Below are 12,853 nucleotides of genomic sequence, written 5' to 3'. Positions count from 1 at the left end.
AAGACCTTCCTGACGGTTGTTAACTATAAGTTTACGAATATCTACGGAAATTGGCTTTTCCCCACTTATCCGATTGTACCGCGCACTAATAATGATAAACAAATAATCAAACACATTGTTTCGACGTTTCTCTGCAGCAATAGGAATCTTATTGGACTTACGAGGAGTAGAAAATAAATTATCTGAGCTGAGAAATAGTAAACTGATGATGATATAAAGAATGCGTACTTTATTTTGACCAAGCGAAAATAGAGCTTAATTACAATTATGCTGAAGTGTGAATTTAATATGCAATTCTTTGACAAAATTATTATACCAATCGTTAGTATATTAGAAATACTACAACTTATCCGAATTCATCGAGTTCATATACCTTTTATTAAAAAATATATAGGGAGTTCAACATTAGGATAGTGGGTGCGTACTTTTTTTGTCCAGTACTGTACCTGTGATGCGTTCCTGATGTTCAACTCATGCTCGTTGAATCAAAGAAAAACTTCATTTTCGCTGTGATATATTTCGAAAGCAGCTTAAAAGTGACGGCATAAAAAACGTTGTAAAAATTTCCACAATTCAAACTTCAGAACTGATGTTCAATGTATGCATAGCATTCTTCATAGCAGAATCATCAACACGTAAGACATAGCTTCACGTAGTTCTGAAAACGATTTGTCACAGAAATTAAAATGCATTAAGATTTTTTGCTGCCTTTTCGAAGAATTGTGAAAAGAAAAAAAAACTGGTCAAAAATAGATCCACTGCAATTTGGAAAAGCTCATCACAAAATTTATATCAAATCAAAATTTAAAAATCGATTTTTTATTCCAAATTTTTTAAATGCATAAAACATAAAGAAACTATTTGGGTTTAAATAATTCATTCACAAATTTTAAACGCTGAAAATTATGGAAATTATGAACTTCAACTGGTCCAGAGGCACGAGGTAACCACCAAACGTTAGATACGAAATTTATCTAGAAGTTTGATACTTAAGAGCCAGTTCGCGAAGACCGCAACTAGGTCTTGTTTCGAAGTTCTCCGATCGGACTGAAACTTCCAGGGTTTGTTTATCTATATAATAGAACAATAATTTGCATAATGTCAGATTTTTTCAAAAGGGGTAAGTGGGGTAAAAAAGCACGTCAAAAATTGATGTCCAAAAATTGCTAAAAACTTAAAAATGATATAACTTTGTGAAAACTGAATCGATTTTCATGAAAATTGGCATGTTTATTCTACTTTTCAAAGGAAACAAAATGAAAGTCATTGGAAGTTGCTATCGAGAATACATGATGAGATATTCGCATTTTTCTAAAAAAATAAGGTGATTTTCACAGCAATTTTTCTCTTGCCAACAGATCTAGGATTAAAATCCAAATGATACGTTTTGTAGTGCAACTCAAGAGCTTTCATTAGATATATTCGAAAAATGCGCCGTTGTAAAGATGCCTGAGAAAATCCAATTTTTCTATACCATGTCATTGACCATCATTTCTAACCCATTGTGCGAGAAGCGAAATTCTGTTTTGCGTCATTGTTCTTCCATTGAGCTATAGTTTTCAGGTTATGTTTGTTTATGGACTAATGCAATAGTTTGAAGAATTTGAGGTTTTAGGAAAAGGGGTTAGTGGGGTAAACAGGCTCTTCAAAATCTTGTATTCAGAAACTGCTCAAATCGTAAATAATTACTCTCGGCTTATATTTGAAGTTACACGATGGGATGAGAGGTTATTTTGAAGCCAACAAGAGAATGAACGAATGTCAACAAAGCCATGCGATTCCATAAGGAAAAAAGCTTCACCGGAAGATGCTCATAAAGGAATGAGGTCAAAAGTACACCCTTCTGCAGGAATAAGGCAATTCAAACCGGAAATGTATTTATCGGTAGAACAAATAATTATAGCTAACCTCTCATTTCATCGTGTAACTTCAGGAATAAGCCGATTTTGCGGATTGAGCAAATTTAAGTTTGAGTATTTAGTTGATCAATTCCTTTTTTAAGGTCCAAAGGAATGGAATTTCATTCAAAATTCATTTGGGGTGTTGTTAAGCATACTTGCCACATTGTTATGTTGATGTAATCTTTGCTTTCGAGAAAAGTTAAGTAAAGTCGTCGATAAATGTGATTTATTCACTTTATTCTAGCCACCAATTATCGCGATCTTCAAAGCTTTTAAAGTAGCGTAAATATTTATTCCTCGTTGTAAACTTAATTCGCGGTGAAAATATTTCTCAATATGCTGATAATAGCGCTTTCAATTAGCTTTGTGATAATTAAACTTACAGCGCATTGGGGTATAAAAGCATATCAAATCGATCGTGTATGGAATTTTGACATTGAGTTTTGACAATGGTGTTTCTATATAAAATTTTGAATAATATGCTGCCTCGCTATATGTGTGATCGAATTGATAGAGGAAGTGATTTTCATAGGTACAACACTAGAAACTCGGATGATGCTGGAACACCACATTTTTTATTCGGAAGGTCACAGAACTCTCTGTTGTACAAAGGAATAAACTTTTTCAATTCGATGCCAAGACAAGTAAAACGTTCAGCAACAATGGCGGAGTTTAAAAGGCTTTGTATTTCACACATAAAGTCTGTCTTGTAGACAGATTATATAGAATTTTTGGTAAATTAATGACGAAGATTGCAAAATTTAAATATTATTTCCTAATTTGTTGGGTACATTAAGTTATTATGTTCATTGATGATGATGGATTTTTGTTTGAATATAGTTATATAATAATTAATATTAGAGTTAAAAAAAATGAGTCGGTTACACATGTTTGAGCCACGCGCGCGTAGACTGACATAGACAATCTGGATATTGAGTACCACATCAGGTTTAAACCCCTGAAATCGAAACAAAAAGCATAACGGGTTGATAAGTTGCTTTTTGGTTTGCAATAGTATACACTAAGGTCGCTTTTTACGCGTTTTTTTCTACCCGTTTTTTTACGCGGATTCCAGAATTTACGCGGTATTTTTTTGCGCGGATTTCGGTTTCCCTCCACTCGGAATGCAGAATTAACGCTGGTTTTTTTACGCGGATTTCGGAATTTACGCGGTTTTTTTACGCGGTTTCTTTTACGCGACACGTATCCCCCGCGTAAAAAGCGACTTTAGTTTAGATGCTGTTACCTTTAAAAAGGGTTCGGAGAAAAAACTGAAAAGGCTTGGGTTTGCCTGTGGACTGTAGAGCTCGTTATCGGGAATTGTAGTGTGATAGAATTTCTCTCGTAGTTCTGGATCGTTATCCAGAACCAAATCTGATTAGTTAACGCTCCTAAATGTTAGGTTCAATTCCTAACCAAGTCCAGATAATTTTCGGGTTGGAAACGTTCTGGATGAGCCTTGGATCAATGTTATTGAAAAATCGTTTTTTTTATTTATTTTTAAATTATTGGTATTCTTTTTTTTTACATTTTCCGGCAAATTTAGCCATTTTTATTTTAAATTTGATAATTTCACCGTGTTTCTTGGAAAATTTCACATAAGAAACAACTATCATTCCGAGGTAATATGAGCCAATCTCGAGATAAAACATTTTTACGAAAAAAGTTGTAAACTTCGTAATTATTTTATTTTATAATTTATAGACGTAAGACACACGAAAAATAGTGATAGGTGAATTTTGAAGAAAATAAACCAAGGAATTCAGAAAAAAAATTGTTTTTGACCAGAAGTGTTTCCAGATAGATTGTTTTTGTATTTTAAAATAAAATTTGCATTTTTCGGCAAATGCGGCTTATTTTATTTTAAATTTGATGGTTTCATCGTATTTCTCGGAAGATTTCTTCTTTTGCAATAAAGAGGGGGGTCCCACAGAGCGGAGGGTATTCCAATCGACACCAAATCTGGGATTTTTTCAAAGTGACAGTAGATGAATAATTCCCCAACTTTGAGCAAAATCTGTGATGGTCGTGTCCAAGTTTGTGCTTTTTCGTGGTCACTTCGTACACACAACGAACAGATAGAATCTGTAGCTTACGGTTATTCCAATACTCACATATAAACATGGTATCGAAGCTATCAACAATCGATGGGAAAAGTGAATGCAGCTTAGATAGGACTGTATTATTAAATAAATAAGTATCCTTCTTGTTTTGGTGTATCATTAGTCAGGCAAAAAAACCTGTGTCAACAACCGCATTTTTATATGCTTGATATAAAAGTTTCCTAGTTCCCGGTGAATGGACTGAACTTAGGGGTTATACAAGCTAGTACCTGTTTGTTTGTCAGGCGTGGTATTTACGAGTGCGAATTCAGTTGCTTTGTAATCAAATTATTGCTCTACTTGATTGAATTGATTTCTTTGCAGTAACCATTTAGCGACCGTCGCACATTCACACTCTGCCGGCAGTTGTATGTGAGAAGGTGTTTCGGCGAGTAGCTCAGCTGGCGGGTGACAGTTACAGTCAGGATGTGAACGGCTCTGGTTGCGGTTTATCGGTTCCCAATCGAGTCTAATCAGAGTAGTTGAACTTTAGTGGCCTTGCAAAGTTTTCATTTACCGACAAACAGAACAACGAACTGTGTACGTAATTGACGGTGCGATCGTTGTTGAAAACTGCATTTGAATTCCTAACAGTTTACAATCGCAACACATTGATTCGATGTTTCACTTCGAGAAAGGATGATTCAACTGGCTGCGTATGTTGCATCAGGTTCAGCGCGACCGCGAGACGATTCGCGCCAACTGAATTGATTCAGCGCCGGGGCAACTGCAGGAAGTGGGTGGCACTCTGAAGCGGCGTGGGTGTAGATGGGTGGTAAATTTTCATCGCTCCGCACTAGATATACAAACACAAAAATTGCCCACGTTGCCAGAACTCGTTTTTTGTGATGATGACGACGGTGCAATGATGGTTTTTCATAGTAAATGAGAGAGAGAGAGACGTACGAAGACCGACGATGGAGCGAAGCAGAGCACCACGTATTTCTTTGGAATGAACACGTTTGTTTAGTGGGCAATTTTACAATACAAATTCGATTCCATTCTAGTTGAAAAATTGTTTACACAGATAAGATAGTGTGATACGTAAACGTTGTTGTTATATTGGAAACTGCGTCAATAGCAATTGAGCTGGTGATAAAACCATTCGTCACCGCGAGCTGGTAATTTGAACACCTTAGTAGATTGCCGCTAGGATCGAGACTTCCGAGATAATTAATGCGACCGAGAAATTTAACTCGATTATGGTGAGCGGCCAACCAGCAATTGTATCGCCGTATTGGTGTGACTATGTGTTGTAACAGGATTAGCGTCGAATTTGGGGTACAGACACGTGAGTATCTATGCTACGAGCGCACGGGTTTAATTTACCGACGTTCGAATTGCGGGCATCGGTGGAAGTTATTTATTAATACCCAGTAAGACCAGGCTGACCTATTTTCGTTTAGTTTTTGAACTTACAATTTACTAAGCTTAGATTTCTTCGTGATATGTTGGTCGAGTTTCTTGACTAGTTGCTAACATTCTATTTCTTTTTGGAACAAAAAAAAAAAAAAACAACTTCGTGACAGTTCGTCTTTTTTATATAAATAATTAGTAGGTGGGATATCGAACGTCTTCGTCAGTAATTTTCTTCGGCAGGTTTCTCCATAAGATTGCTGCAGAAGAGCTGCCGAAGAAAACTACTGACGAAGACGTTCGATACCCTATTTATGATTTTATTTAGCAGCTGATATTCATGGAAGCGAAAGACAAGGTATCATTTTAACTAATTTTCCAGAACAAAATACATCAAAATTTTCGGATTCACCCATTTTGAAAAATTAGCAACCAGCATTAGCATGTGCCAAACTTTTTGATGAATTTTCTTGAAATTTTGAAAAAAAGGATCAAAATCACACATAATTATGGCGGATTATACATCAAGCAAAAGAGAGGTCTTGACAACTTTAAGAGATAAATCCAGTTTGTTTAATTTTACCATTTTTTAGGACAGAATTTTTTTTTTAATTTAAACTAATGTCATAGGCTCGATTTATTCGTAAAATATGCAAAGTGGTTGACGATTACGGTAGGTCGTGTGTATTTTTGGCAGGTTATTTACCTACTCCCATGCTTTGATTTTACTTAGAGCAAGCCCACCAGTGGCTTAATTGAAGTTTCTGAAGCTAGTTTGGCAACTCTCACCATAACGCGGCAACCGCACCGGGCGTTGCTATGTTGGTTTGGGAAATAGCAATCCCCACCTCGGGTAGTAGCGAGTTATTAAATTTGGCAACGCGATAGCTACGTGCCGCATCGTTGCTATTTGATGAATAATGTCAAACTGTTGTTTGTTTTGTTGTGCTCGATAGTAAATGTTCGTAACAATATTATGCAAATAATGAGTGTTTCGAACATAATTGGTCGGCCCCGGAAGACGAAACGCTTTGCTTTGGTTAAACACGTCGTAGGACGCAAGTATCGGCGTGAACCAGTCTATTTTAATTTCGATTGAGCTGAAATTTTACACAGGGTGTTTTTTCGGGCGGATAAACATTCACAGTTTTTTGGTGAACCATTTCATTATTTCAATAAACCTGGAGGGTTTGAGCGAATTGCTCGGGAGTATAACCGACTATTGCTGCTGACTCTTTTGAAGGCATGTTAGTCTCAGTTTCTCGTTGCGTTCGGTTGTTGAATAAAAAACCATTTTTCGCATGTACAGCTGTTTTAATCTTCGAAAACAACGTAAGACGATTTCGAAAGCAGCGTTGGAAATGGCCATCGGTATAGACAGGTGTTTCCAAAAAATAAAAACATTGTTAAAACGCTGGATGGAAAACTTCCTCAGCATAGCGGTCAATATTTTACCGTTTTCCAAGCTGAGAGGCACCCCGAATCTTTCCAAAAATCCTTTTTATACTCGCGTAAAAAAAAATTTGTTTCGCGAATTATTTTCTTCGTCACTAGAATCAACCAAATACTCGAGAACAATTTCCGCGTTCTACATTTAAATTATGTTTGGCTGCAAATTTGCAAATATTAATAGCAAATTGTAGGAATCGAGACAGCACAAAGTACAAAATACAATTAATGACAGTTCGCCAATTTTGAGTAGAATAGTTATTGAAGGCAACGTTGCGAAACATTCCACGGTCTAACGCAATTACTTTAATTAAACATACAAGGAAAAAAAATTCCATGCACGCACAAACGAAGAAACCTGCATCAGAACTGTGTTATCGAGTATTTGGGAGAACGCAAACAAGGTTAAAACAGAGTTGCTTGAAATAAAGGGAATATTTTATGAAGCAGAAAGAACGCAGATCATTCCGGAAACAATTGACGGACAGATAAATTGGTTATTACTAGATGCGCAGAGCTTTTGGGAAATACGACACACACAAACATTTTGCTAATGCTAGCTAGTGACGGTCAAAGGACGGATGACAAAGAATTTCTCATCAAAAAACACGAATTCCTTACCTGCGTGCCGCAAAAAATCAGTTTGGCTCTTTACAACCTCTTCTTCGCTGTAGTCTCCGGAATATGTCGCCAGGTCGGTCACCTCTCACAAACTTCTTCATCTTGCGCGTTGGTTAGCCTATATACTGGGTGTGCCATAATTATTGCAACAAAAAAAGAGGTCCATTAGGCATGTTTTTGGCAAGTAAGAGAAAACTTTCGAAATTAAAATAACACTGGTCAACACAAGTGCACTCCTAAAACCTGAACCGGAAAAATGAGAGATTATTCAACCATTCCACCTTCAACCATAACGTTGAAGCGACAAACCCGACGAGCAGAACCCGACGAGCAATAACCGAAATCTCACGTTAGTTGACGGGTTTTGGTAACGGCTAGAGGCACCAAAATTTAAAGGAATGTTTGAATATCCAAAATCTTTTTTTTTTTCAGGTTGAGCTTTCGGAGTGCCCTGTTATTTCATTTTGACGACCAGTGTAATTTATTGAGTAAAAATAATTTAAAAGATAACAACACATTCAATGTTTCCTCCTTTAGCTTTGATGACAGCTCGGAGACGCTTAGGATAAGACTCGACGGCTGACCGAATGTCATTTTAAGGAATTTTCTTCCAGCAGATTGAGCAAAGACTTCTTCAACTCGTCCGAACTTGTGTGTTTTCGTGAGCAGGCCTTTGTTTCTAACATCCCCAAAATCGAGAAGTACATCCCGTTGAGATCTGGCGAGTTTGAAGGGCACTCATCCTTGGTGATGACAGATGGAAAGTTGGACTTGCACCAGTCTTGAACGGTTTTCTTTATGTGAGCCGGGGCACCGTCTTGCATGAAGGTCCAGACTTGATTGTTTTTCGTTTTCTGGGCCCAACAAATATCGACCCGTATACCGGTTTTGCATTTTTGTTGCAATACATATGGCGCACCCTGTAGACATGGAGCTACACAATGTGCACCTGCACAACTAAGAAAAGTATGAAAAGTTGTGTTGGAACTTTTTAAACACTCTGTATGGCCACAAATACGTAATGTCTGGAAATAAATTGATACATTATTTTTGGAGGAAATATATCAAAGAATATAAAAGTAATATCAATTTCAAGCGGCAGTGTTGCCAGATGTGCTGCTTTTGCGTTTGAAACATCAAATTGCACATTATATTTTGATTTCAACTAAGATATTTATATTGCATTTATGAGAAAATTTTACATGAAAAACACTTACCACGCAGAGGTAATTTTAGCCAAACTCGAAATACAACATTTTTAAGAAATAAAGTTAAATTTACTCTGATTTGCTAATAATTTCTATTATTTTTTTGCTATTATCTCTGTTTTTATCTGAGAAATTCTGGCTGGATGGTGGAGGATATTCGCCAAGGCTCTTAAATTCATAAATTTTGACCAGAATTGTTGTCCGCTGCTTGGATATTAATTAAAAAACAGTTTTTTTTATTAATTTGAAATATTTAAGTTCTAACCCAAAAAATATTCAACGATGTATGTTGTTCGAATGGACTAGAATTATTGAATGTTTTCATTCCTCAATCTTGCCTAATAAATGTTTTGATATAACTTTTTTTTTGAAAAAAAAAAGAGGAATTCTTTTTTTCAATTTTCAAACACGCTACGCCCCTGCTCTATAGGAACTTCGTCTTTGTTGCAAAATAACGCATTCTTTGTGCATTTTTCATATTTCTTGCAATTCGTGAATGTAAGCCGTTTGGAAAATATATATACGTGACTTTGAAAGGAATCGAGAAAAAAGATCATTTTTGGTCGAAGAGGTTGCCAGATAATTTATTTTCCTATTTTGAAATAAATTTGTGTTTCTCGATAAATGCAGCCAATTTTATTTTAAATTTGATAATTTTATCGTAGGTCTTCAGAAAATTTTATACATGAAACACCTCTCACTCCGGGGTAATTTGAGTCAATCTCAAGATATGACATTTTTACGAAAAAATTTTTTCAATTATTTAATTGACATCAAACAATCATATTTATTTGAAAATGGCTTTTCATTATCTAACCCAAAGAACAACCCAAGAAATGATTTTCAAGGTTTTACTAGTTATGAAAGTGTAAAAATGATTTTCCTTTTTGCAGTACTGTTGTCATTTTTTTGACGTGGGACTACGTATTTGTTTACTATACTGGGATGCACACTGTAAAACTGGAAACGAAACTGGCAAATGTTGCGTCAGATTTCAAACGTTAATAACAGCATAACCACATGATGGATAACAATAACCAATATGTTGTTGGATAAATAAAATGTAGAACAATTTTGTAATATGCTAGTTATTACTCTAATTTCATTGCTAAGCGGTAAAATTGATAAAGAGTTTCAATAACAAATTTACGCCAACAATGAACCAATTACATGCAAGCATTCCTAGCACAGTTGACGTGAATGGACAACAACCGTTCCCTGTGATATTCTCTGTATTAATATCGAAAAAAAATTGACAGAGTCTCCCCGTCCCAATAGGTCAATTTATTTTTGTTTCCATGAGCTTAGACTAATATGATGTCTCAAAGGTAAAAGTTTTCCGAAAAGTATGAAACAATCCCTATTCTTGAACAAATCCTAAACTTGCTGTTAGAACGTAATAAAAACTGATGTCTTGGAAGAAAACAAGCTGGTAGAAGTAACAGTACCAGTGGAGGAGACAGGCCCGTAGGTACCGGGGGGCTAGGGGGGGCTCAGCCCCCCACGCGTTTGTATTGCCCCACCACGCAATTTTCTCATTGTGATTGATACTAAGTGAAAAAATCCAAAAGAAATATCTGAAATATTAGCAATAAGCATTATTGAATAGTCACTGATTTTTTTATGTTAACGGTATCAGTCAATTTTTTGGTCGATCAAATATGCCAAAAAAGATAAATAATTCAATCTTTTGGTGAGCCAGTATCCTAACTTCCTGCAATATGATCTTGTGATTCATGTTCATGTTCAGTTCAATATATTTTGGCCGAAAAGTTTCGTCTCCTCGAAAAAAATCATCCAAAAAAAATTTTTTTCCGATAAGGTACACCAGATCTCGACGTTTCATGCATTTTTTAGACATTTGGCTTAGAAAAATTCAAGATCGACGATTTCATGAACTTTTACCTGTGCATTCCATCAGTCAGAAAGTTGAAACATTGATCGCTTTGAGGGGCGTGTTCCCAAAGGCCGGTTTAGCTGAAATTTTGCATGGGGACTTTTGAACCCTACCGCTAAACGATATTCGAATGACCTTTTCTTATACATCTCACTGGCGCCCTACTGTAAATCTTGCATTACTCGTCAATTGAGGTGAGTATTTTTACGGCTGGGTATTTGAATACAAGCTCGATATGAATACAAAGTAAGTGTACAAAGCTCTTACTCAGTTAGAGTAAAACTAGCTGAACCTACGTAGAAAATTGGTCCCCTGAAACTCAATTACACAATGTAAACCTGCTCATTAAAGTTAGCAAACTCATTAAAATTTGTAGATTTTCTTTTCTTATATAAGGAGGTTTTTAACCACAAGCTGGCTCGCCACTGTAAGACAGAAATGATAAAACTTATATCCCTGCTTTATTTCAATTATACGCACATTCGCAGTTTGGTTTTTTTTTCGGAATATAAACCCGGAAAACCCGATGCTCGGGAATAAGGAAATTCTTACGGGACACCCCTAACGCTTATTTGAAAATAAATGAGCTTCAGAATCTTTAGGTGCTAAAACAATCGAAATGGGACGAAAACTGCAAACAAACAACTGCAAGAATTTTAATTTGTGAGTTCCCGGGTACTCCGTTGGACGCGTAAAGATCCTTTTTTTGTCGAGCACATAACGGTTTTAAACTGCTTACCTCACAAAAAAAAGTTTTATTAAATAAAAACTCTCTGCCCACGCAAAACGGAGTAGCTACGGCTCTGGAAGAAGAGAGCCGCGGGTCCCTCGTCGTTTTCGTCTATTATTGCAGCGGTACTCTTCTGATCGCACATTTCAGCGGTACACTTCTATTCGTACTGCAGCGGTACTATTCGTATTGCAGTGGTACACTTCTGTTCGTATATTTTTATTCGTGTGCAATCGAGGAGAAACTGCAATGCTGCTGCTGATGGTGATAGAAAGTTTATCTCATAAATATGATTACCATAAAATACTCAACCAGAATTGTACATTTTTGCATTTAATTTTATCTTCAATATTTACAAAATAATCGTGACCGGATAGTATCGAAAGAGTGAATTCCCAAATATACAAATTTATAGAAAAGTAAGAGCCGGCGAATGCTTGTAAATTTTTGGTCCATTTATTTTAAAATTTATATTTAGATTTATATTTAGAATTCAAAATTGTTGGATGATATATTATTATTTTAAACTTTTCCATAATAAACGTTTATTAGCTGTCTTCGTAATCAAGCGAATGTAATTGTGGGCAAATGAAAAAAGTTGTCAAGCAAAAAACAAAAATGGAATTGTTGATTGCTACGATTTTTTGCTGGAACTTGTTGATGATTTTGTTTAACAAATCTTCTTATGTAATCAGAGTTAAATTAGACGAAACCATTCATCATGATAACGTAAGTATTGGTTTTTGAGGATATAGAGTTAATTCTGATTTCGACGCATTATGGGAAATTCTTTGTGCCTCTTCAACAAGAACGATAAGCGTGTGCTTTGTCAAATACATGTTGTTTGCACAAAAAAATACTACTTGCATAATATCGCCAAATATAAACAATATTCTTTCGAGTGTTGTTCAATATATTTCTAAAAAAAGATTTCCAGGGAAGGCTGAAAATAAAAATACGTAAGTCACCGAGCAAACACATTGATTCTGTCTGCGGACTCTGTATATTTTGTAACAAAAAATCTCTTAATTACAATGTTTAGTCCCACGTCACCATTACATGCAACCCTAGGGCTGTATACCTTGTAGTATTTTATATTTTATTTATATTGTGGTATTTTATAACAACAATTTTTTGTTAAAGTTGTGGGTTTTTCACTTTCTCCTTTACTTATTCTCTTCATTGCATTTTTGCCGTTATTTTGTTTTAGATTGTTCTTCTTCTGCAGCAATTCAAAATATTTTTTTTAATTTGCTCCGCTCACGACAACGGAACTCCACTTAAGAATAGCTTAACATGCTGTAAATCAACAAAACTGGTTGCTTGAAGATCTTCTTTTAAGCGTTTTTACGTGGTTTTTGTAACGTGGATTTCGGAATTCACGCGATTTTTCAGAAAAGTCATTCTTCACGCGACCAGCCATGCTTGGCACGTGCCACCCCCCCCCCCCCCCCTTGAGGCGCCCACACAAACAACACGTTTCCAATTTTTTCGTTAGGCTGGCAACACTGCGGCAAAACAAGAAAAGATAGTTTTTTATCTCTTCATAAGAAGAAAAGTTCTAAAAATTACTTCTAGGATTGATCTTC

General features: G+C 35.9%; 1 protein-coding gene across 1 annotated transcript in view; it reads left to right on the top strand.

Annotated features, from left to right (window-relative positions):
* The first annotated feature begins 4,386 nt into the window (after positions 1-4,386).
* Positions 4,387-12,853, top strand: part of LOC129729646 (monocarboxylate transporter 10) — a 33,874-nt gene continuing 25,407 nt past the window's right edge. The window contains exon 1 of the mRNA XM_055688378.1: positions 4,387-5,294. The gene's annotated coding sequence lies outside the window, so the exon portion shown is untranslated. The remainder of the gene's footprint in view (positions 5,295-12,853) is intronic.

Source organism: Wyeomyia smithii, chromosome 3 (genome assembly GCF_029784165.1).
Source record: "Wyeomyia smithii strain HCP4-BCI-WySm-NY-G18 chromosome 3, ASM2978416v1, whole genome shotgun sequence".
NCBI classification, from domain to species: domain Eukaryota; kingdom Metazoa; phylum Arthropoda; class Insecta; order Diptera; family Culicidae; genus Wyeomyia; species Wyeomyia smithii.
This window is presented reverse-complemented; position numbering and strand designations above follow the sequence as displayed.